Source organism: Nicotiana tabacum, chromosome 6, assembly GCF_000715075.1.
Source record: "Nicotiana tabacum cultivar K326 chromosome 6, ASM71507v2, whole genome shotgun sequence".
Lineage (NCBI taxonomy): Eukaryota > Viridiplantae > Streptophyta > Magnoliopsida > Solanales > Solanaceae > Nicotiana > Nicotiana tabacum.
The window spans coordinates 197,923,801-197,948,776 of NC_134085.1; the positions used below are offsets into that span (position 1 = coordinate 197,923,801).

At 36.1% G+C, this 24,976-nt stretch overlaps 1 long non-coding RNA gene and 1 pseudogene across 5 annotated transcripts; one reads left to right on the top strand and one right to left on the bottom strand.

Moving 5' to 3' along the window:
• Positions 1–1,608: 1,608 nt before the first annotated feature.
• On the top strand, positions 1,609–12,531 carry LOC107766710 (uncharacterized). 5 transcript variants are annotated; one of them, XR_012711113.1, is made up of 4 exons: positions 1,631–1,732; positions 3,024–3,241; positions 7,507–7,737; positions 12,079–12,531. It is a non-coding gene; the product is annotated as an uncharacterized LOC107766710 (long non-coding RNA). The 5 variants fall into 5 exon arrangements; XR_001643766.2 differs by lacking the exon at positions 12,079–12,531 and having other exon boundaries at positions 1,609–1,732; positions 3,029–3,241; positions 7,507–7,835; XR_001643767.2 differs by lacking the exon at positions 12,079–12,531 and having other exon boundaries at positions 7,507–7,920.
• LOC142182246 (cytidine deaminase 1-like) lies at positions 9,919–12,064 on the bottom strand (annotated as a pseudogene).
• Positions 12,532–24,976: the final 12,445 nt, after the last annotated feature.

Genomic DNA, 24,976 nt, shown 5'->3' on the forward strand with positions numbered 1-24,976 from the left:
CCTGAATATATGAATGAAGAGATTTTTATGTTATGTCTTTATGAAAAATAAGGAGGTTGAAACCGATATAAAGTGTTTGTCGACGACATCTATAATAGCGCTATATATATATATATATATATATATATATATATATATATATATATATATATATATATGAGGATCTTAAGTCTGGAGAAACAATTCAAGTAGAATTTGGTTTCATATGAAAAAAAATGTAGTTTTAGACATGTAGTTCAATACTCGAAAGTATAAAGTCAATGGTGTGTGCAATCACTTTCATGTATCTTATATGTCTGGAATGACATGAAAATTTGATACAAATCTAAAGTCTATTTGTATGGCTTATTTGACTATACATATATGATAATCCCTGAAATATTTTAGAAACTTGAAGCATATACAATTCTTGATCTTGAAGTACCACATCCTCAATGCAATTTGTGCACATATATATCTTGCTATAACTATAAGCATGATAACGTGATAGCGAGAATACCTTTATGGAGATATTGAACAACCATTCCATGACATTATATGAAGACATTATATATCTATCAAGAATGATGATTTCAAGGTGCAATATATTCATTCAAGTTAATATGGCCGATTTGTTTATCAATTCTCTACCAACGATCTTTTAAAGATGATGCACATGATTAGAATGTGAAGGCTTAATGATGTGAATTGATGCTTTTATCAATGGGAGTTAATATGCGTTGTACTTTTTTTCCCTTACAAGGTTTTGTCCCACTGATTTTCCTTGCAAGGTTTTTAACGAGGCAACCAAAAGACGTATTGTTAGATATGTGTACTCTTTTTCCTTCTCTAGAATTTTTTTCCCACTGGGTTTTATTTAGTTATGATTTTAACGAGACACATTATCTGTAGACATTCAAGGGGGAGTGTTATAAATAGAATTATATTTAAGCTGAATGTCTATATTCTAGAGAGATTCTAGGGTAGAGATATTCTAGAGTTTGTTACTTGGTGACTAAGAAGGTGTTTGGCTAAGCTTATAAGCTGGTCAAACTGGCTTATAAACACTTTTTGGCTTATCTACGCGTTTTGTAAATTAAAAGTGCTTATAAGTAAAAAAATAAGCCAAAAGTCATAAGTTGGTCTCCCCCAACTTATCAAATTTCAGCTTATAAGCACTTTAAGTTTGACCAAAATATTTACTATTCTATCCCTACAATACTTCTTTTTAAAACAAACTTTTCGTACACCCAGTTCTTTAGCTGCTTATTATTAATTTCAACACTTTTATCCAAACACATAACTGCTTATTTTTTAAATCAGCTTCAGCACTTAAAAGTGCTTTTCAGCATCTAATGCTTATTAGCTACTCTAAATCAGCTAAGCCGAACGGGCTCTAAGTCACTTTTTCCTAAAGGGATTCTATTATATTGTAATTGATTCCAAATCAATAAGGATTATCTCTATTTCTTTGCAATATTCTTCTTTATTGTTTTATAACATAAACAATTTTATTACGCAAACTTTGGATAATTCTAATTGCTAATGCATTTTTAAAATCAATTTTGGGTTAAACAACACTATGGTGCTGCTTCTTTATTGTTTTATAACATAAACAATTTTATTACGCAAACTTTGGATAATTCTAATTGCTAATGGCTATTTTTAAAATCAATTTTGGGTTAAACAACACTATGGGGCTGCTGACTGCTGTGAACCCCTCGAGATATCTCTGTCTAACAAAATCGAGCTTGTAAGTTCCTCCATTCTCTACTCTCTGTCAGAAACCCTACCCCCTTCTTCAAATGATCCTGTAGTTAGATAACGTGATTGCGAATTAGGTTCATAAAAGATTTGAGTTATAACAGTTGTTAGTCACATTTACAGGTTGATATGCTTTCTTCTTTGCTTCAAATGCGATATTGGCTCTGAAATTATGGGTTATTACTTATCTTCATTTGGTGTTAGTCATCAGTTATCTGAAAATTTGTCCTATAGAAAAGGGGACAAAAGAGAATAATTTGAGTTTAGAAGTTGAAACTCGTTCTTATTTGCTTCCGCTGGCATTCGCTCTGAAATAATGAGTATTACAAATCAGCCTTTTGTTATTACGTACTAATAATCAATTATCTGAACACTTCTCTTATATAGAGAAAATAGTCAGAGAATACGGTCATTTGTCAATTCCTTCTTATTGTTGAAACAACCGTTTTCAATTTCTAACCCTCTTTGATCTCAGCGTTTGAAACTAGTTAATATTAGATTATCCCTAAAATCCGTATAAATCCCACCGCCCTTGGGGTTTTGATATGTTGAATAATTATTACTTAGTGTATAATAATAATTTTGAATGATTAGAACGTCTTCCAAGTTTTCTTTTGCAGATTTTAGTTTTCGTGTTGGTTGGTTCTTTCACTGTTACTGGAGCTTAGTGTGCTGATTGAATTGATCTCCATTTTTAATATTCTTATGTGTTCTATTGTTCTGCTGGTAGTAAGACAAAATCTATTTAGTTCAAATACAGAGACAAACAAATGAATGGTTATTAGCTAATGATAAAAACGTTTCCTATGACCAAAAGATGGTCTCACTGTTATTGAGCAGCAATCATATTCAATAAGTTTAGTGGAGATATTAACATAGCATAAAAGATGGATATCACTTGGATTTAACGTAAACTGATTGACTACAATTAAGGAAAATATGTTTACCTCTTGAGTGGCTGGTGATAATGTGGAGATAGGCAACAGCAGCAGAAAAGGTCTTGTATTGTTAGCATTTGTCCTCCTTGACAGATCTCCCTATGTTGCTAAAATGCTACTCTCCTTCTTTTCTCTTGCAAATGTTCCTCCAGTAGTATAGGTTCCTTATATTACTTTTACTAACCCTTGTCAATACATCTTTTCATAGTAACCAGTTATTATGGTTGTCAAACTCTGAAATTCTTTAAAAAGAAAGTATACCTTGTGATTTGTGAACTATCTTACTGTTTTATGCATGACAACAGTCATATCTGTATACAAGTTAACCTCTTGTTCCATTAGTGCAGTTGAGCTGGTAAAGTAAAAATCTTGTGAACATGGTAACGTATTTGGGGAGGAAATATGCAGATTATGTATACTCAAAATGGGAAAAGACAATTCTTTGTGACATGGTTGAACCATACAGGAGACGAAGATCATTTACTCCTCTGGTCACAATCTACATCTGTGCATTTTATACTGGAGTTATCGGGGCAGTCGTCACTGAGCAACTCTATAAGGTATGGTGGCATCAGGTCATTGGGTTAACACTGTATCAATTTCATTACTGATGCTTACATGTTTTACTCGTATCTGTTATAATGATCTGTTAAACACTTGCCCTTTCTTTTTGACTGTCACGACCCAAAATCCACTAGTCGTGATGGCACCTAACCCAACCCGCTAGGTAAGCCAACTAGTAACTATCAAATTTCAATAATGCTAATAAGTCAATTAAACAAAATAAATTATCTGGATCTATTACATTTCCTAAGGACTAGTAATACAAATCATGTGCTTCTAAGAATAGAGTTTACAAAGTTGATATGAAGAAAATACATCTTCTGTTTGAAAAGTACATAAACAGAATTTTATAATCTAAGGCTACCGTGAACAAGAGGTAGCTACAGCAGGAACGCAGGTACGCTTTCAAATCCAGCATCCATCGAATGCAGCAACATCGGCTTCCGGGATCTGCACGCAATGTGCAGTATGAGTACAACCGTCCCCATCTACTCAAAAAGTAACAAACCTAACCTCAGGTTGAAAGTAGTGACGAGCTGGAACATAGGTCGGGTCCAACACCAATAACCAATAGCAGTTCATAATAGTGTAAAGCAAATAAATAAATAAATAGCTCAGAGATAAAGTGCTCAGCCTTTTCACAGTTTTCCGAAAATAGTTCCGCTTTTCAAGAATATCAATGAAAACCCAAATCCTTTATCGAAATCATCGAAAAATTATGAGATATTTTGAAAACTGTAATTTTCCTGAAAAATCTTTTCCACAATAAATGAAAATGTTTCATTTCCTTTCTAAATAACAAGTGTGAAATACATCTCTATAACCACATATCAATGTGTGTAAAAAGTCATGAATGACGTGATACCATACATCATGAGGAAAATGTATCTCTATGTCTGTATGTCATGTGCATGTCAAATGCGATGCGACTCAGCAATAAAACCGTATGCATCCTCGCAGAGTATCAATTCACTCAGTCCTCCTAGTCACTCAGTACTCACAGCCACTCAGTCCTCACAGTCACTCAATCCTCCCAATCACTCGGCACTCGGCACTTGGCACTCGCACTCAGTAGATACCTGTGCTCACTGGGGGTGTGCAGACTCCGGAGGGGCTCCTTCAGCCCAAGCGCTATAACAAGCCAATCATGGCATAAATCAATCAGGCCCTCGGCCTCACTCAAGCATAAATCAATAAAACATGCTGCGGCGTGCAGCCCGATCCCATAAACATCCTCATCATCAGGCCCTCGGCCTCACTCAGTCATCAATCTCTCCAGTCTCTCGGGCTCTCAATGTCATGAAACCAACCCGTCAACAATGATATGATGTATCAATAAATAACAACTGAGATTGAGATATGATATGAATGCATGAATATGACTGAGTACGAAATACCAATGAAATCGGTAAGATGACAGCAAAAAAAACGACCACTATGGCCCCAACAATATCGGCATAAAGCCTACACAGGATATCTAGCATGATGTACAGCTCAATTACTTTATCACATGGGGGAAAACACAGATATCAACAAAGTAGGGCCACTATACAGTGCCCTAAAGACAACAGAGTTAGAATTCACAGGGTGCACGCCCATATGCCCGTCACCTAGCATGTGGGTCACCTCAACATCAATCACTAGCCCGTAATTGGGGTTTTATACCCTCAGCACTAAGTTTAGAAGAGTTACTTATCTTAAACAAGTCAATTCCGACACCGAGCAAGCCAAGCGATGCTCTAAGAATGCCATCACGCGCCTTGCGACCTCCGAACGGCTCAAAACCCAATCCTTGTGATGAAAATTGCTTCAAAATCGCCCCAATCCGCACTTGGAAATGTAAAAATGAAGCCAAAACCGCGAACCCTTGTATTTAACATTCTGCCAAGCAATTCCGCATATGCAGGCACATTAGCCGCTTCTGCGACATAACCTCCGCTTCTGCGGAATCAATTGAGGACTCGACCCTCGCACCTGCGGACAACATATCCGCTTCTGTGACATCGCAGGTGCAAGCCACCATTCGCACCTGCGAAAAACCTCGCTCCTGCGCTCCATCACTTCGTACCTACGAATCCGCATATGCGCCCAAATCTCTGCTTCTGCGGTCTTCCTCACCCAACACTATTTTCACTCCTGCGACCACCGCATGTGTGCATACCAACCGCAGGTGCGGTCACACCAGAACCAGCAATAGCAACATTGAAGAAAATGATCCGAAATCAATCCGAAATATGCCCGAGCCCTTCGGGACCCCGTCCCAACATACCAACAAGTCCCATAACATAACACGAACCTACTCGAGGTCTCAAAACACACATAACAACATCGATACGACGAATCACACTTCAATCCGAAATCATTGAACTTTGAAACTTCAACTTCCACAACCGATGTCGAAACCTATCAAATCACATCCGATTGACCTCAAATTTTGCACACAAGTCACATTTGACATTACGGACCTGCTCTAACTTCCGAAATCGGAATTCGACCCCGATATCAAAATGTCCACTCTCGGTTAAACTTTTCAAAATTCCAACCTTCGCCATTTCAAGCCAAATTCTACCACGGACCTCCAAATCACGATCCGGACGCGCTCCTAAGTTCAAAATCACCCAACAGAGCTAACAGAACCATCAGAAATCCAATCCGAGGTTAATTACTAAAAAGTCAAACTTGGTCAAACCTTTCTAGTTTGAAGCTTCTAGCTGAGAATCATTCTTCTGAATCAATTCCGAATGACCTGAAAACCAAAACCGACGATTCACATAAGTCATAATACATCATACGGAGTTACTCATGCTCTCAAACAACCGAGTGAAATACAAATGCTCAAAACGACCGGTCGGGTCGTTACATCAACACATTTGGGTAATAGTAGCTTCAGAAGTTGAAAGTAGTGGCTTGCTGAAAGATGGGTTTGGGAACTACACTATAGGTACAGGGATCGCTATATTAGACTTCCCTTATTTACTCCCTGGAACCTTGCTTCTTTGGTTGAGAAGGAGGTGGTTGGGTCGGCAAGCAGTCATCCATCAATCCCTCATTTTACAGAGGACAAGCACTTAGTGATGAGTGCAAGCAGTTAACTTTTGCTCCCTTGGAGGTGATTTCCTTGTTGTGTGTTACGCATTGTTTACCTCACTGCTACAAGTAATGGATCCATCACCGTTGACATTCTCAAGAACTTGATCTAGTGTTAAATAGTTTCAAGCACCGTGTGGGAACTCTAACATTTGTTCCTGCTGGGGATTTCGAACCGTGCCGCAAACAAAAGCTTGATATTTAAGCGGAGAAGGGTAGAGGAACGGGGCCATCGTCCACCGAGTTTCGAACTTTGTGCGAGCTGAACCTCGGGGACTTCTCGGTTATCAAAAAAGATATGTGTTTTAGTTCTAATCTAGGAAAGTTAACAAGATGGTAAATCTAATAATCTACATTAGTTAACAAAAAGAATATGTAAATTGTGTAGCATAAGCATGAGTCAAAAATGTGCTTTCTCAAGGAACAAAAAGAAGAGTCAGGATATTAAAAGTACAGAGAAATTTATAGGAAGAGAGTGGTGCTTTCATTTGTTTTTTTTTTCTTGTGGGGGGGGGGGGGGGTTAACATGCTGTATCGATTTGTGTTGCTTCAAATTTGCCGTTAAAAGTGAAACTACAGCACAATTCAGGATCAAATTTGACTCTGAGATCAACTGAAAATTTGGATTTTTGTAAGCTAAGATCAGAAAAAAAAGATAATAGAATCTGTATCCTACTAACTCCATATAAGGAAGTTCGTCAGTGTTATTGTCTATTCTGTACGCTAACTTTGACTGCGAACGTACTATCTCTTCTTACCACTATGATTATAATGTACAAGTCAAGGAGTGAATGTCTGTCTTACCACAACGTACTATCTCTTCTGTCTTACCACAATGCAGTCAAAGTAGGAGGATTATTCGCATTTTCATGTCTCTGCTATTCAAGTTGGTTCTCTTTCTTTTTGCTGATCCTTTCTTGTAAGACTAGATTAATCGTTTTTTTTTTCTTTTTTTGGTATTTATCTGCTACATGGAATGAATTTTCATTGCTCAAGATCATGACCCATTTCCACTTGTGAAGACTATTATGAGAGATGTAAATTCTTCTGATCAACATAAGAGGCTTGGGGTTATGCATGGAGGATCAAAAGATTTGCTTTTCAGTGATGTCTGTTTTTTTTTTCTTCTAAAATTTTGTCTTAATATAGAAGCTTTGTCTCTTCATTCTGACAGGAGAAATACTGGGAAGAACATCCTGGGGAAGCAGTGCCTCAAATGAAACCAATGTTTTAAGGTGGCCCTTGGAGAGTAATGAGAGGGGATGTTCCTCCAACCGGAAAGTTCAATGCCTGAGCTTCAGCTCCTTCAAATGGCTGTGATTCTCGCGAATATCTGTGAGTGAATACTTGTTTGGCATGTTGGTTTTGCAGTTCACTTTGACCAATTTGGTGGCTGGACTGCCTGGTAATAATATGCTTCTTCTCATTTCATTTGGCAGTATGAGTTTCTGGTTTGTACCTTGTCATCCAATTTAGTGACACAACTTATATTTTACAGAAAAAGTGTCGAAAATGCCCCTAACGTATTGGAAATGGTTTAAATTTGTCCTCCTCCTACCTATTGGGCCAAAATTGACCTTTACTTTAATCTTTTGGTTAAAAATGCCCCTCTTTCTATCAGAACTATAAGATGGCAAATGTGGGTCCTTTAATTAAATAGGTGTCACTGATGTATTGATTCACGTGGCGTTAGACCCATAAATAGCTGACCTATCCGGGTTAACCCAAAACAACTAAAAGCCAATTGAGTTCAGCATCAATGGTGGAGTCGATTTCACCGAGCTAGAAACGATTCAAGTTCAGCAATTTTACCACTACACTTGGATTAATAGATGCTGAAGCAATGCTTTAAGCTTAAAATTCAATCCTCACAGCAAGGTACTGAAGCAATGCTTTAAGCTCCAATCAACTTTAGTCAAGCAGATTAACACAATTGATCTCAGCAAAGAACCCAGCAGTAGAGGATTCAACAATGCCCAGTACGAGCTCCTCGAAGCAGCAACTATTCCCGATTCTCAGCATCAATTCAATAGGTTTTCCGAATGAATTCAACAAACCTTGCCTCGCTTTGCGGGCGCTTCAATGTCACATCAAGGCTCTAAGGCATATTTTTCCTTGCCAATGAGTAGGGGTGTACAAAGAAAACCGATAAATCGCACCAAACCGATAATCCGAGTCAAATAAAAAAAAAAACCCGTTAAATCGCACCAAACCGATAATCCGAGTCAAATAAAAAAAAACCCGATTGTGGTTTGTTTTGACTTGGTTTGGTATTGGAAAAGAAAACCCATCCATAATTGGTTTGGTTTGATTTTAACTAAAAAAAGTCAAAGCGAAACCAAACCAACCCGATATTACATTTATATAATTTTTAAAAATATTTTATACATATAGATATTTATTGTAATGTAATTTATAAATATTTCTTAAACTTTTTCACAATTTCATCTTTTAACGTATTCTTTCAAGTTTGGACTTAACATTCTTGAATGATAAATAAATTTTATGGCCCATAAATGTAGTAACTCAAACAAAGTTCAAATCAATACTAATGCTAACAAAAGAAACTCAATTCAACACTAGGAATATGATGATAGTGTTGGATATCTATTTTTTAATTTACACTGGTTTATGATGAAAATGCATAACTTAATTTAGTTTTTCTTTACTGCTTATTTATGTGATTAAAAGTACATATTAGCTATACTTATTTTAGCATGAGATATATAGTATATTTAGATTATGTTTATTTTTATTATGGCTTATTAATTAACAATATTTGCTTTATGCAATTTTATTATCTTTGTATTGAATATTTTAGTATAATGTTATGACTTATCTCATATTATTGTGTTATTTTCTTGAAAAATACAATATATAGTTGTATCTTAATAAGACTAAAGAAATATTTAGAGCACAAGTTACATATTTTGTGCTATAAAAACTTTACCAAAAAAAATCCCGAAAACCCGAAAAAAACTGAAAAACCCGAGAAAAACCGAGATTGAAAAACCCGATTTTGTTGGTTTGGTTTATAGATTTAAAAACCCGATACCATTGGTTTGGTTTGGTAATTGAAAAATCCGAAGCAACCCGACCTATGTACACCCCTACCAATGAGTGTGATCCTGAAAAGTAACTGCATATTCAACAGACACTTTTGACATCCAATCTACTCAAAGAAGCTTTTTCCTCCTTTTGATTAACTTAAAAAGAGAGCAAAAGAAAACAGAGAAAAGTACCCTTCGACATGCAATCTACTCAGAGTAACTGCATATTCAACAGACACTTTTGTAAAGTGTACAAGACATTACTCTTAAATATTGTACACCCTATATAAAATTTGCTTAATCAGGAAGATAAATAAAGAAACGTAAATCAAATAACTATAATTACAAAAAAAAGTGCTTTCTTTTAAAAGCAAAGAACCAGTAAGATATTTTTGCAAGTTTATATTGAAATGTTAAGCACTGTTGATCGAGGCAGGAAAATGACGTAGAGGTGGATCCAGTTTTGTTTCTTCATTCATTCATTTATTCACCATTAGGCTTGACTGATGACATCAATGCCAATCTATGATTGCAGATTATAGTCATGCAAAGAAGTTTAAGTAATTATCATGAAGTTGAAGCCTAATTGCCCTTCTTGGAAATGGTCTCGCTTATTTGATCCTGAACAATCCTCACCCCATTAACCAGTTTTTTGGGGTTGAGTTAGATCTAAGGTCAATTTTCTTACTATAGACAGAGATAAACTATTATGATGGTGCTCGAGCAGCAAAGGAGTTTCCTCGTCCAAAAGATCAAATGGACCAAACGGGTAGGGAAATAATTCAGCCAAAGGCTTGAATGTAATATCAGGATTATTGTTCTGCAGAGACGTGATGTGGATTTGGAGAGTGGAAGAGTTGCGTAGTTCTTGAAGAAACTGTCTACAGTGGCCGCAAGGTGCAGCAGAGACCGCGAAAGCTACGAGGCGAGAGCAGTTATGGACAGCGAGGTTGAGGAGTAAAAACTGCTCGGCATGGACAGTATGGTGAAGGGGAAGGTCAGGGAACTCAAGGTTAACGCCTAGAAAGACGCGACCATCGGAGCCAAGGCCAATGGCGCTAACATGGAAATTTGAGATGGGAGGGCGGGCATGGTTCTGGGCTGGTTCAATCAACGTTGGCAAAAGTTGAAGGGTGGAGGGGAGGCCAAAGGATTGAGCCATGAGCTCAGCCTCTGAGTCTTCCAACCACAAATTTAGGATAATCCATATTGACGTTTTGTGTAATGCTTTTCTTGGAGGTAGAAAATAAGGTTTTTGAGGAATTTTGCCTGAACTTATATTCGTGTCTTCTTCCTTCTTTTGTGCTTTGGAAAGATTGCCCCTTAAGATTTCGTAGAAATGTGGAAGGAGAAGGGGAGGGAAAGAGGAGGGATCACAGGCTATTTATACATGAGATTTTGGGGGTTGATATTTAGGTGGTGTATAAATACTAATATCTTTATATATATATATATATATATATATATATCTACTACTGCCCTTTCAATTTGTGTGGCGTAGTTTAATTATACACTCTTTAAGAAAGAAAGAGGACATTTAGAACTTTTTGTCTTAATTGTTCCATGATATTATTTTACGCGTAAAATAGATAGTTCAAAGTTAAGTTGTTTTTACATATAAAAAGATCATGTTTTTTCGAAATGCACTAATAAAAAAAACTAGTGTCATATAAAATAGAATGGAGGGAATATATTTATAATCATGTGTAATTGTTTATGGTTTTATATATACTTCATTAAAAGATATAATGTTAGTGGTCATTGGGATTTGGCGGACAGCAAAACTGATGGAGGTTTTAGGTCTTTCTTAGAGTTGGATATAATGATCAAGAAGTTATTCAACTCTTATTAGTCACGTCAGTAAAGAGGGAAACGAGAACAGCTGATCAGATACATATCATTGCAAGCTCGATACAAATATTTATACGAATAAAATAACTAATTATCAATAAACTACAACATTAATTGAAACTTGAATCAAAAGTTAAACAAAGTAAAGCCAACTTCCTACACGAAAGGACGTACTAATATCTTTTAAATAAAGAATAGCATCAGTACAATCAAATCAATGTTTTCCGTATAACGAAAGTAGTTATCGCGTAACTTAGGTGCTAATTCACCTGTAATTCTTGTAGTAAGAGAAACAAATGTGTTGCTTCTTCTTGGAATTTGAATCATCAAATTAGTAGTAGGTTCATGCAGTATTCCTCGAATTTTAATTGATGACTGTCAAGGTATTGGTTGTCAGAAACTATGTTGTGAACTTCACGGCTGCTGCGGAGTGCATTGACTGGAAATAGACTTGCCCTTTTATTAGGATTTGGAGTTCTTTTTATGTCTCTTCACATTAACAACCAAGTTGCCCTTTGAAAATTGCTTGCACACCTACTAGGTCTAGTATTATATTGTCTTCAGGAAATTTGGGTTTTGTTTCTTTAACTGCTTAAAGTCCTTCCAAAATTTTGTGTTGTAAGCTGAATGAAAGAGTACGGAAATTTATTGGTAATATCTAGGAAAGTTTTAAGGTTACTCATTTCGGTGATGAGTCTAAATGGGAAATGAGTTTATTTAATTAAAACATGAACATGGACTACTTGGTATCCAAAGTTGAGGGAGATCGGATTTTATATATGTAATAACTCAACCCCTCGTTTTGAGTTTTAATGTCCTCTCTTATTTTTCGAGATTTTCTGTAGGTATATAATATTTGAGACCTATTGGTATGGTTTGAGTTTGGACCCAAGGGCCTCGAGGTTGTTTCGGCATATTTTGGAATTTTCAGTTTTTGCAGATTTTTGGAGCTAGTGCAGACACCTGTCCGATCGCGGCTTCCTGGCGCGACCACGGTGAAAAGGCATTGTCAAAGCTTTGTGATCATGCCATGCCTTGTGAGATTACATTGAAGGGAAGGGGTGACCATATTGTTTAGTGCTATTGCGCGGGTGTGACGCAACTGCATTGCCTAACTACCTGGCCGGCTCCCACCACTGGTGCTATGTCCAGAGGCAGATCCAGAATTTAGAAGTTGTGGGTAGGGGTGTACATGGACCGGGTTGGTTCGGTTTTTATCAAAACCAAACCAAACCAATTATATCGGTTTGGATTGGTTCGGTTTTGTCGGATTTTTCGGGTTTTTTTGTTACATGTATATTATTTCAATCTTACTGTATTAAAATTATAGATAAAGTTTTAATAAGTGAATATATGTTTAGTAAATATGGAAAAAATTGACAAACATATGATCTATTAAAATATTCTAATGGGAGAATTTTTTTAGTAAAACATGATAGTTATTTTCTTAGTCGTCTAACAATAATTTTTCGTTAATTTACGCTTTCAAGGTTAATACATGAGGGGATCCCAAATATTTCTATATTTTCTAAAGAAAAATCACTATAAAGTCTTAAAAATATAAATAAAATTTATATATTTATATGTCGGTTTGGTTCGAATTTTTTTACTCAATACCAAACCAAGTCAAACCAAACCTAGTCGGGTTTTTTAATCGGTTTGGTTTGGTTTTTCGGTTCGGTTTGAACACCCCTAGTTGTGGGTGCAACTTTTTCTGTAAACCGTATATTTACATCTAGCCACAAAGACTAAATAGAAAGAGCTAGTCGATTCGATAAGGTTTTTGTTACTCCGATTAGGTTTTACGTCTTTTATTCACACGCATAAACAAATAAGTTCGATTTTGTCTAGTTACTTTATTTTCAAGCTTAAATTTAAATTATATTATGAAAGAAAATTGCACAGAATTTTTTTTTAATGAAAGAGCACCTCCAATTATAAAATTTGCTTAAAATAGACTAACTACTACAAATTGTTTGTTTAACTAGATCAATTTACATTCCATATTCTCGAGTTTATTTTTTAATCTTAATTCCCAAGTTTGTATAACAATTCTTTGCAAAGCAAAACCTTCAAATTTTCAACATATGAGAATCAACTCAAAAATGTCTACTACTCAAGCCATTTAATTCTTTAAAAAGTTAATAGAAGAGAGTGATATTGCTCAATTATACTCTGTATATAATAATGCCGCGTCATAAAAAAAGGAGATACTATCTATTAACTATTTCAAATGACTTATGGAGAGAAATTGTCTAAAGTAAGCATATTGGTAGAGAAGGAAAGGAAGGTTAATGCAAAGATTCTTTTTTAAAAGAAAGGAAGAAGCAGCAAAAGATAAAAATAAGAAAGAAGAACAATAGAGAGGGAGATCGGGGTGCACATGGACCGCGTTGGTTCGGTTTTTATCAAAATCGAACCAAACCAACTATATCGGTTTGGATTGATTTGATTTTGTCGGGTTTTTCGGGTTTTCGGGTTTTTTTGTTACATGAATATTATTTCAATCTTACTTTGTTAAAATTATAGATAAGACTTTGATAAGTGAATATATGTTTGGTAAATATGGAAAAAATTGACAAACATATGATCTATTAAAATATTCTAATGGAAGAATTTTTTTAGTAACACATGATAATTATTTTCTTAGTCGTCTAACAATAATTTTTCGTTAATTTACGCTTTCAAGGTTAATACATGAGAGGATCCCAAATATTTCTAAATTTTCTAAAGAAAATTCACTAAAAAGTCTTAAAAATATAAAATAAAATTTATATATTTATATGACGGTTTGGTTCGGGGTTTTTTTTACTCAATATCAAACCAAGTCAAACCAAACCTAGTTGATTTTTTTAATCGGTTTGATTTGATTTTTCGGTTTGGTGCGGTTTTCCGGTTCGGTTTGAACACCCCTAGAGGGAGATATAGTGAATAAAAGGAAAAAAAAGAGAGGTGAGGCTTAGAGCACAACAGAGAAAACAAAGAATAAAAAAGAATAGAAATAAGGAAAATGAAAAGCATGCATTAGCAGCAAGTTAATGCGTCCATAGAGATTCGACCTCGGGTTCGGTAGGAACAAAAAGACTTCAAAGTCCTTGCTCAACCAGTGGCACACGACTCTCCTTCAAAGTCCTTGTGAATTAATTCAATACAAATGATAAATTGCGTTAGATTAAACAGATAAAAGACATAATGAATCGTCAAACCAATTAGGGGAGTGAACCCGGACTCAATAACAGCTTTAATGTAATGCATGCCTTCGATCGGGCTTGCAATAACGAGAAACTGATGAACAAAAGTAAGAACTTTGAATAACTAAGAAAATAAGAGTATTTTGCCTTGATATGCATTTTATAATATTTTTAACGAATAGTCAGACTCCTCTTTATATAGTAGAGGAGTTTTACCCTTAGTACAATTCCATAAAATGTAAAAGTTTTCCATTTTTCTTATCACAGATTTTTTGCCGATACGAGCCGTGATTCACGTCGTGACATCCGGCTGGGCACGGATATCACAACCTTTTGTTAGTCGTGCTCGATTATCTAGTAATGCTCTCTAAAGTTTTGGGATTCGAATCGGACCGGGGGGACATGGTCCTGATTCGTCCGAGGGCAGGTGTTTCGGGCTGGACCCCGACCCGAGGGACTCCTTGCTCTGATTCTGGTTCCTTGCGGTCACGTCTCTGCTCTGTTTACTCTATCGAGGACCAAGATGTCCAACGGGCTCGGTCTCACCTGTATACAAGATCCCGATGCATCCTCATATTCGCTTTTGCAGACTCGCACCTACAGACCAAAACTTTGTAGGTGCAACAACACTAGACGTGAACTGCCAACTAACTCTAAAATGATCCAGATTCCATCCGAAACTCACCCGAGCCCCTCGGGGCCCCGTCCAATTTCACAAACCAGTTCCAAAATATAACACGAACCTACTTGAGGTCTCAAATCACACAAAATAACATCAAAACCATAAATCACACCTTAATTCAAGCTTAATGAACTAATCAAACTTTCAACTTTCAAAACTCATGCCGAACCACGTCTCACAAACTCGGAATAACCCAAAATTTTACACACAAGTCCAAAATAATATAAAAAACCTATTTCAACTTTCGGAACAATAATCCGACCCCGATAGCCTCAAAGTCAACTCCTGATCAAATCTATGAACCTTCCAAACCTTCAAATTTTCAATTTTCGCCAAATAAAGCAAATCAACTTAGGAACCTCTAAATTCAAATCCAGACATATGTCCAAGTCCAAAATTACCATACAAATCTATTGGAACAATCAAATCACCATTCCGAGGCTGTTTACGCAAAGATCGAACCTTGGTCAACTCATATAACTTAAGCTTTCATTCCTGGACATAAGTGTTCCGATTCACTCTAAAACTTTTCCGAAATCAAATCAACCATCACCCAAGTCAAAAAAAACAAAAACAAAGAAGCATACGAGAAGTATCAAATAGGGAAATGGGGCTCAAAAACACAAAATAACTGGTCGGGTCATTGTACATACTTAGGCATCGTGTCATGATGTTAGGTTTGACATTTGATCAGGAGGATTCATGAACCATTCCCACATTTGGTGATCTCACTTTGATCGTTGAAACCATGTGTTTACCCTTCCCATGTTTGGTGATCTCACTTTGAGATTGTTGAAACCATTTTGTTGTATTTTATTTCTTTTTTATAGTGCCGGCCTTACCTCTTACCTTAATTATTCATTCATACCGTCATAGAGGTTCCATGGATCGACTTGTATTTTTTTGGATTATAGGTACATGAACAGATTTGCAAATGATATTCACGATTGTGGCTCATTTAAAATTATTGATGCTTATTTCACTTCGATTACTCAAAATTAGTATTAATGTAATGAATTGGATCATGTGAGTGTGATTTGGATATGTACTACATCATTAGAGTTTACTCGTCGCAATCCATTTTGGTTTATGACATATAAGTCATTCTAATTTGGATCTAATTAAAAATATTTTATGAGTCTCTCCTAGGAGCTACCATTTGAACATGAATTCAAGGTGAAATTCGGTATCTAAGATCTAAATCTAGAATCACCTAAATTGGATTTTGATAATCTGACTGGACTCTAAATGGAGATATAAGCATAGATTTGGATTGAAAAGGGTATAGGTCAACGATATTTGACTTTAGTTTTAGGTTTGACCACGTGGACTCGTTGTTGACTTTTAGGTTGACTTTTATTTTGGGCTAGACTTGACTTATGGAATTGATTTTTTAGCCTTGGTTAACTTTTTTTATGTCGTAAAAATTGCACGGGGTGCCCTATTTGGTCACCCCCAGCCTTTCTTCCTCTTGGCCGCATCTGCGGGCTCGCACCTGCGGTTCCCAAGCCGCAGGTGCAGTTATGACAGTAGACTCAGCAGCTTTAGCTACAAATCCCCAAATCCAAACTTCCCGTTAACCATCCGAAACCACCCCGAGGCCCCTAGGACCTCAACCAAAAGCACGAACAAGTCATATACCACTATCCAAACTTATACCAATCCTTAAAACACCTAAAACAACTTGGAAAATCGAATTAACCATGGATTTAAGCCTCCGAATTCCAAAAACTCTCAAATTATGCTTTCGATCAAAAAGTCTATCAAACGTCATCCGAATGACCTAAAATTTTGCACACACGTCACATTCAACACTATGGAGCTACTCCAGCTTCCGGAATTCCATTCCGACCCCTATATCAAACTATCAAACTGGAAATTTCAAAAATTCAACTTTCGGCATTTCATCCTAAATAAGCTACGGACCTCCAAAACACAATCTGAATACGCCCCTAAACCCGAAATCATCTAACAGAGCTAACAGAGCCAACGAAATTCCATTCCGAGACCGTCTTCACACTGCTCCGACTACGGTCCAAATTCTAAAACTTAAAATCTCATTTAGGGTGTAAGTGTCCCAAAACACTCCGAAACTCAAAACCAAACATCTCGGAAAATCAAAATAGCAGAAACAAACACGGGGAAAGCAATTAATAGGGGATCGGGGCATTAATTCTTAAAATGACCAGCCAGATCGTTACATACTATGAAGTTCAAACCGCTCCCAAAAAACCTGGTTCATCCAAAAAGGTACCAGTGAACAGCAAAATGCAAGCTTTGGTGCAAGAAATTTGGGCTAAGGATCCTGAGATTGATAGGCTGAAGAAGAGGTTGGCTGAAGTGGAGATTGAGAGAGATGCTCTCAGAGCTAAGCTGGCAAAAGAGAAGGAGAAGAATGATGACATTTTTCAGGATATGTTGAAACTACTCCAAGCCAAAAACAACGAACATGGTCCTTCCCAGCCTTAAGCTTCCTAGTCTAGTGTAGATCAACCAGTGACCTAGTTTGGATTTTTTTCTTTTGCTCATGATCCATTGTTTTTATTTCTTTTTATGCTTTGTGGTGGGATCTTATCAATTAATGAAATTCACTATTTTTTTTCTCTAATTGTTTGCTGATACTTCTTAGATGGCTAATATCCTTATATTGATAGATGATGCGTAAATCCATGATTACATTTGAAGTAGCCCTAGTGTCTATGAGTAGTTTCTATTAAAATCTGGTTATCTCACATAATTATGTAACTTTTTGATGATGCCAAAATGGGAAATTAGGTTGTGCTTTTACTTTGGAGTGTGATGTCTATAACCTAATAAACCTGGTCCTTGATGATTAGTTACTTTTAAAAGGTAAAATGTTTTGTTGATGTTGAGCTAAGTTGAAACAAGGCTTGCATTTTTGAAAAAAACATAGTTTGTCATCATCAAAAGGGGAATTTGTTAGCCCAAGTAAAGTTGGTTTTAAAGATTGACAAAGGAACTCAAGAATGAACTAGGTCCATCCACAGTATACACAGACACGAGCGGATTCAAGCACAAGGGATGCACGTGAGAGAGATAAGCTTAAATAGTTATATCTGATATCTCCTGATCGAAAAAACTACATAATTGATAAGGAGAAAGACTCCTTAATCAAATAGAAAATGATCCAAGATAAGGAAAGAGTTAGAAGTTGAGGTTAACTAGAACTCTTCCACCAAGGAAGATTATAACATTGGAACTCTAGTTATTTCCTATTATACTAACACTATATATTACAAGATGTTCTCACAGGTATGCACAAACGCTAAAGTTAAATGTGAGTTGAGATCAAAATAGCAAGATATTTTGTAAGAAATTCCTGTGAGATTTAAGAGTGCGATCCTGAAGCTACACGAACCAAATTGAAGAACCATCTCCATAAAAAGTTTTATATGTCTTTCTTTATTTCTAGTTCAAAGTGTTGTAGGTGTTTTGAGTTGTACCTTTCAGCTTTCCAAGAAGCAAATTGTACTAGGTACCTGAATTATATCTTTCAAGTTAGAGTTAACTTAAAGTAGTTGCAACAGCATGTGACATGTTCCTATAAGGGTTAGAGTTAATCCTTAGGTTTGCAAGAGGTTGTAAACTCGAGTTGTATTGTTCAAATTAGAGTTAACTTAAAGTAATCGCAACAGCTTGTGGCTGGTTGCTATAAGGGTTAGAGTTAATCTTTAGGTTTGCAAGAGTTTGTAAACTTTGTTATTGGCTCAGAGTTGTAGTGAAGTGTTTGGAAAAAATCCTTGTGTTCTTTACTTTCTGCATTATTTATTTCGACAACTGTAGTGTAAGGAACGCATAGAAGAACCAGATCTTTCGATAATCTAGTGCACGCGAAAATCAGGCACCACACAAATCATCCCCTCTTGTGTGGTATTGAAGTAAAAAACATCATGTTGGACACTTGCAGAGTATCGGTTTGATGTAAAGTTTGAGTCTTTTATTATGCATAAGAATTAATAGACTCTTATTGATACGTTTCATACTAATTCTGAATTTTACATAATATTATATATGCCGTTTTGATGCATCGTATTCATGCATTGGGCTTGCATGCCGAGATAAGGCATATTACTTCATAGACTCTATCAGTAGGCATTGATAGCTTATCATGTTGTTTTGTGTTTTTCTTCTATTACTGTTATGTATATAATCACATATGGATTAAAATAAATGATTTTAAGCAAATCCAAACCGCTACTTCGTCGAACAAAGTGAACGATACTTTGAGTACTGTGATGGTGTACTAATACTATACTTGCTATACATTTTTGTGTAGATTGTCTCATATTGAGCCTGACATTAATAAAGTCCATTAGACACTATTAAAATTCACTTGGAGACTTGAGAGTGAGCGGCAGATCGGTTCTGCATTGCCTTGGAGTCAGCTTCTATCAATTTTATACTATTGTTCTTTCTATTCAAATGTATTTTGAGACATTGATGTACTATCCTTTCCTAATAGCTCATGACTTAGTAACACCATTCCTTGGGGGACTCTATGGATGTTTTTCGCACTTGTATTAAATTTCAAACTTATGTATTACTTTGTATATATTTAGTCTTGTTTAGGGTTTATATTGTCGTTGGTTTTCCTAATTGATTGAATTCGGTGTCATCACGACCAAGCTGAATTTTGGGTCGTGACAGGTTATAACAAATAAGAAAATTTAGTAGAGTAGTAGTATAATATATTTTTTTTGGATTTTTTAAGATTAAGATATTAAAATATGAATTCATATTTAATTGTTATCCCGTCTATCCTAATTTATGTATCATACTCTCTTTTTTAGTTTGTTTCAAGAAAAATAACATACTTTCTTATTTAGAAACAAACGAACTTTAAACTTCTCACTTTATTCTTAATGAGATGATTTATAGCAACATAAATTTTTATGGCTTATTTTAGACCATATATTTAAAAACTATTCTTTATTGTTAGTCTTATGTTCAATCTAACAACTATATAAATTGGGACGAAGAGAATAATAAGTTGTCACTAAATTTAAATACTGAATAATTAAGATCATCTCTTTTGTCTGCATTTGATTGAATGTGTTAATTTATTAGTTATTTAAAAATAAAAAATAAATTTCAATTGAAATAATAAGTACATATTATTAGAGATGAATTTTATATTTACCAGGTGTTGTAAAAAAAATTCGATGAAGCACACACTAAAAGAATTCTTTTAAGTATACTTTTTTTGAATATAAATCTATGGTCCGGAGATCTCTGGCTTTGAAACCTTCTTTAAAATTACGTACTAACATCTACGAATAAGATTTTTTGCTTATATTCAAAACTATCTCCTTTTCGTACTTTCCGAATTCACTCCAAGTTTTGAGCATATACTCTGATAATCGGAGCCTTACCGAAATAGTCAGTCTCTCTGTTTAATCTTATTCTCTAAACAGTTTAGTATCCTTTTTGTTTTTTAATTAAAGTACTATATAAAGTACTTTTTTGACAAAAACATTTTAAAGTTTTGATTATCGAATTGAGATGTTTCGACTGCTGCTGCGATTGCTGTATTCCGGCGAACGAACTTCTCAATTCCTTTCTTCACATGGGTTCCTAGACCAAATATCCCCGCTATTTTTCCACCCTCCTTCTCTCTTATTTTACTCTTCTTTTCTTTAGTTGGGGCTCCATCGGTAGTAGCGGAGGCAACACCTTTTTTGGTTCTTGTGTTTCAGGTATTACGTGGTGGCTATTGGAGACGAGCGAGGAGCAGGCACACATCATAAGAGGGCTGCTAAGTGCCGCATCAGTGTCGTGTACACCAGAGACAACTTCCAGGTTCTTTCCTTGGAGTTGGTACCTCCCGTTTTCCTATTCTCCTTCCTCTTGCGTCAGTTAAATTGCTGCCTTTTAGTTCGCCTTAGTGTTAGCTTTCTATTAGCTTCAACTTGTTTTCTCCTGGTCTGGTTCATTTACCTAGTGTGTATGAGTGATTCTCCTTAGTATGATATAGGTATAATGGCTGTAGTCTGGGATGGTAGAGTAAGGTCATGTCCTCGGGGAGGCCAGGGGACGGAGCGGGAGGTGGGGCAGGGGTTAGGGGGTGGGACGAGAGGCAAGAGAGGTAAGGGGCGTAAGGGCTCATGTAGGTTGAGAATTGGGTCATGGAAGGTACTGTCGCACCCTTTTTTTTTTTCGTTTTTGACGGGGAAGTCCGGGTTTTGACATTCATGGGGGACTAACTCGTTTTCTTTTGGGAATTAGGTATTTGAAGAGTCGTCACCTAACGGATTATGGTGCATTAGGGCACCTAGAGCAATTAACTCATGTAACTAGTTTGCATTACCAGAGATTAGGGTAGGGGCTCAAAATAACCTTGAGGGGAAGGTGTTAGGCATCCCTTGTGGTCCACAATGGTAGGTACAAATCGAACTTAAACTATGTGAATTAGTCATTTTGACAAATAAACAGTTTTAACACATATTCGCAAATAAAGACATATTTTGACATTCTAAATACATGTATAATTTAGGTAATGGAAACAAGGGAGAGGTTTGAACAACTTGCACATGTATAAAGAAAAGGAAGTACATAGAATTTAAACACATAGGAATTGGGAAAGGGAAGTCCTAGGTTGATTAGCCTACAAGATCATACCAATGCAATGCCCGATAATCACTCCTCCATGAGGGGCTACACGTGATATTAGTGCGCAATCATCATATCCTTTACTACCCAATACCTCCATTGGTCATAGCCTAAAGCGTTCTAGCAACCATAAGATATCCTATGCGTGCACTACCCGTCCCTTCTTTGTGGCCCTAGAGATATTTAGGACCTCTAATTTAGGTAGTTCTAGACCTTCCTAAGGTACTTAAAGGAGAAAAATCTAGGCGACAACCAAAACAATTAGGACTGAACTAAAGAGAGAACAGTCAAAGGCTTACGTTTTACCTTCACAAACAGAACAATTAAGTGCACGTCTCAAACAACATTTTTCAGATATTTAAGAGAAACTCTAGAACATGATATCTAGGTGAGAAGAGAATATGCAATATTGAGTTAAAACCAAAGTGTAAAAGAACTTAATCCATTTTCCTACTGCTTTTAAACTGTTGAATATGAGCAGTCACAAATAACAAGGCATAGTTTTACAATTTGCAGAATTTTAGTCGCCCTACAGGCTTGCCTAGGCATATAATAGTGATGTCCTATGAGCATGGTATCTAATAATTGATCAGGAATGCAGTAAACAATTTTAAACGGATAATTAGGATCCTATATGTATGCTTTCTAGTGATATTAATTAACACAACACTGAAGGAACGAGTAGGTCAGTTAATTAAACTGATTTAGAACCTACAAGCATGATTTCTGTACTTAAAACTGATTTTAGATCCTATAGACATGGTTTCTAATTAAAAATAATTTTTAGATCCTATAGGCATGGTGTCTAGTCATGTAAAGTAAAGCAAGCAGAATTTATTTGAACCAAAGCAAAATCCTATAGGCATATTATCTAGCAAAATATATTTGAACCAAAATGAACCCTATAGGCATGCTATCAAATGCATTTGAATTGAAATGAACCCTATAGGCATGTTATCTACCCAACTTTCCCATAATATACAACTACCTTTTTACTAGTCACCCCATTATCTGTTTATAATTAATTATTACAGACCAATGATTGAATAAAAATTACATAAATAGAATAGAAGTTAAGCTATAGGGATCCTAAAGTAGGCCCAAAGCAAATCCTGGTGTACCAAGCCTTCACTAGTCTCAAATGCCCAAGATTCCATAGCCCAATTCATGTCCAAGTGTGTTAGACTTCCCTAAGGACCTCAAGGATCTGGACAGTGCTCATACCCAGACTTTCCTCAAATAGAGACTGATTATGTGTAGTGTGGAAGAGCCATCCGTGATATGCCAGAGTTTAGAGAGACTTCAGGGATCTCTAAGCAGTACACATACCACAGGGGCAGGACTTAATGAACTAAGAATAAGTGGGAGTGTATAATTTAAAAAAATGTTTTGGTAAACAGTGTAGAGAAGGGTCTTAGGAGTAAGAAGACCTTTTAAAAACCAGTACTAGTTTGGGTAATACAACAGTGAGAAAAGCATGAAAAAGAACATCTTAAAATCAGAATACAAGTCACAAAACAAACAGCTTCAGAAAAACACTTTTGCAAATAGACTTCACACAAGGAGAGAGAGGTAGGGGACACATAGAATACACCTTAATGATAGTGGATCATATAAACAACAAGGTACATAGAAGTCTTATGGGGTTCTGCTGAACTAGTAGGTCATGAAACAAAGATCACAACAGAAACATGTTGAGGGCACATAAGCAACACAACTAGAGTTACATTGAAGAGACTAGATAACTTAGCAGGAGTAAGGCAGAACATGCAAGAACTTAAATGGACAGGCTAGGCAAGTGTTGACATGCTGATCCCACACATAGTTTAGGCATGCTAGATAAACAGTAGACAAACAAGTAAGTTGAGACAACACTTAGGTAGTGATCTTGGCATGCTGAATACACATGGAGCAACATGATAATAAAAACAATAAACAGGATAGTAAGTCACAACTATTGAACTGAACCAACAAAGAAACACGTAATTTTAGAATCTTAATGGAATCAAGACATACCAGTTAAGGAGAGAATATAAAGTATAGAGCAGAGATGGTGCAAATAGCTAGCCTTGACTTACAACTGACTAGATTAGTGAGAATTGCAAGTAACAGAAGAGAATAGAGAGCTTTTTAGAGGGTGAGAGTATTGATGAACTTATGTCCGTGTCTAAGAAGTTAAAATAAGAGAGATTCTATAGTAGTTCAAGAGTAGATCAAATAAGGTAAAGTAATCAATAATCAGCGATTAAGGGATTTCAGAATCAATCACACAAAGATTCAGCATAGTCTTCTCGTTTAATCAAGGAAATTTGGCCAAAGGTAATGACAGGAACTAATTAAGGCAAGAGGTTCAATCGGATTGAGTAAAGAAGCAAGAGTCAGAGGCCTTATTAAGGAAAGGAGTTCAAATCAAACTAAAATAAAGAGCTTCGGAATAAAATAGTCAAGGATTTAATTAAGGAAAGAATCATGTAAAGAATCAGTAATATACATGTAATGACCCGACAGATCGTTTTGAGCTTTTTCACTTTGATTGCCCGTTCTCGGGCATTACTTGCCTCGTATGATGTATTATGACTGATGTAGATCGATGGTTTTGGTTTTCAGGAAAATTGGAAGGAATTTGAAAGAACAGTCTCAAATGAAAGCTTTGAATTTGAAAGGTTTGACCAAGAGTTGACTTGTTTGTATATGATCTCGGATCAGAATTTTTATGATTTGGTTTGCTCCGTTAGGTTATTTGTGACTTAGGAGTATGATCGGAAGTGGTTTTGGAGGTCCGGTGTAGAATTAGACTTGAATTGGTGAAGTTAGTATTTTGGCGAATTTTGGTTGATAGGTGAGATTTTGATCCAAGGGTCAAAATGGAATTTTGAGAGTTGCTATAGCTTCGTAGGGTGATTTGGGACAGGTGTGCAAAACTTCAGGTTATTCGGAGGTAATTTGGTTGGGTTTTTGATCAAATGTGTGTTTCAGAAGTTTTGGAAGAACTTAGGCTTGAATTCGATGTAATTTGACGGTTTTGGTGTTATTTAGGTGTTTTGACGATTGGAACAAGTTTGGATGATGTTTTAGGATGTGTTGGTGCTTTTGGTTGAGGTCCCGGGGGCCTCGGGTGAGTTTTGGGTGGTTAACGGATCGAATTTGGGTAAAACGCTACTGCTAGTTGCTGGTATCTAGTTTCCTTCTTCACGAATGCGAAGGGAGTCTCGCGAACACGAAGAGGAAAGTGGGAGACTG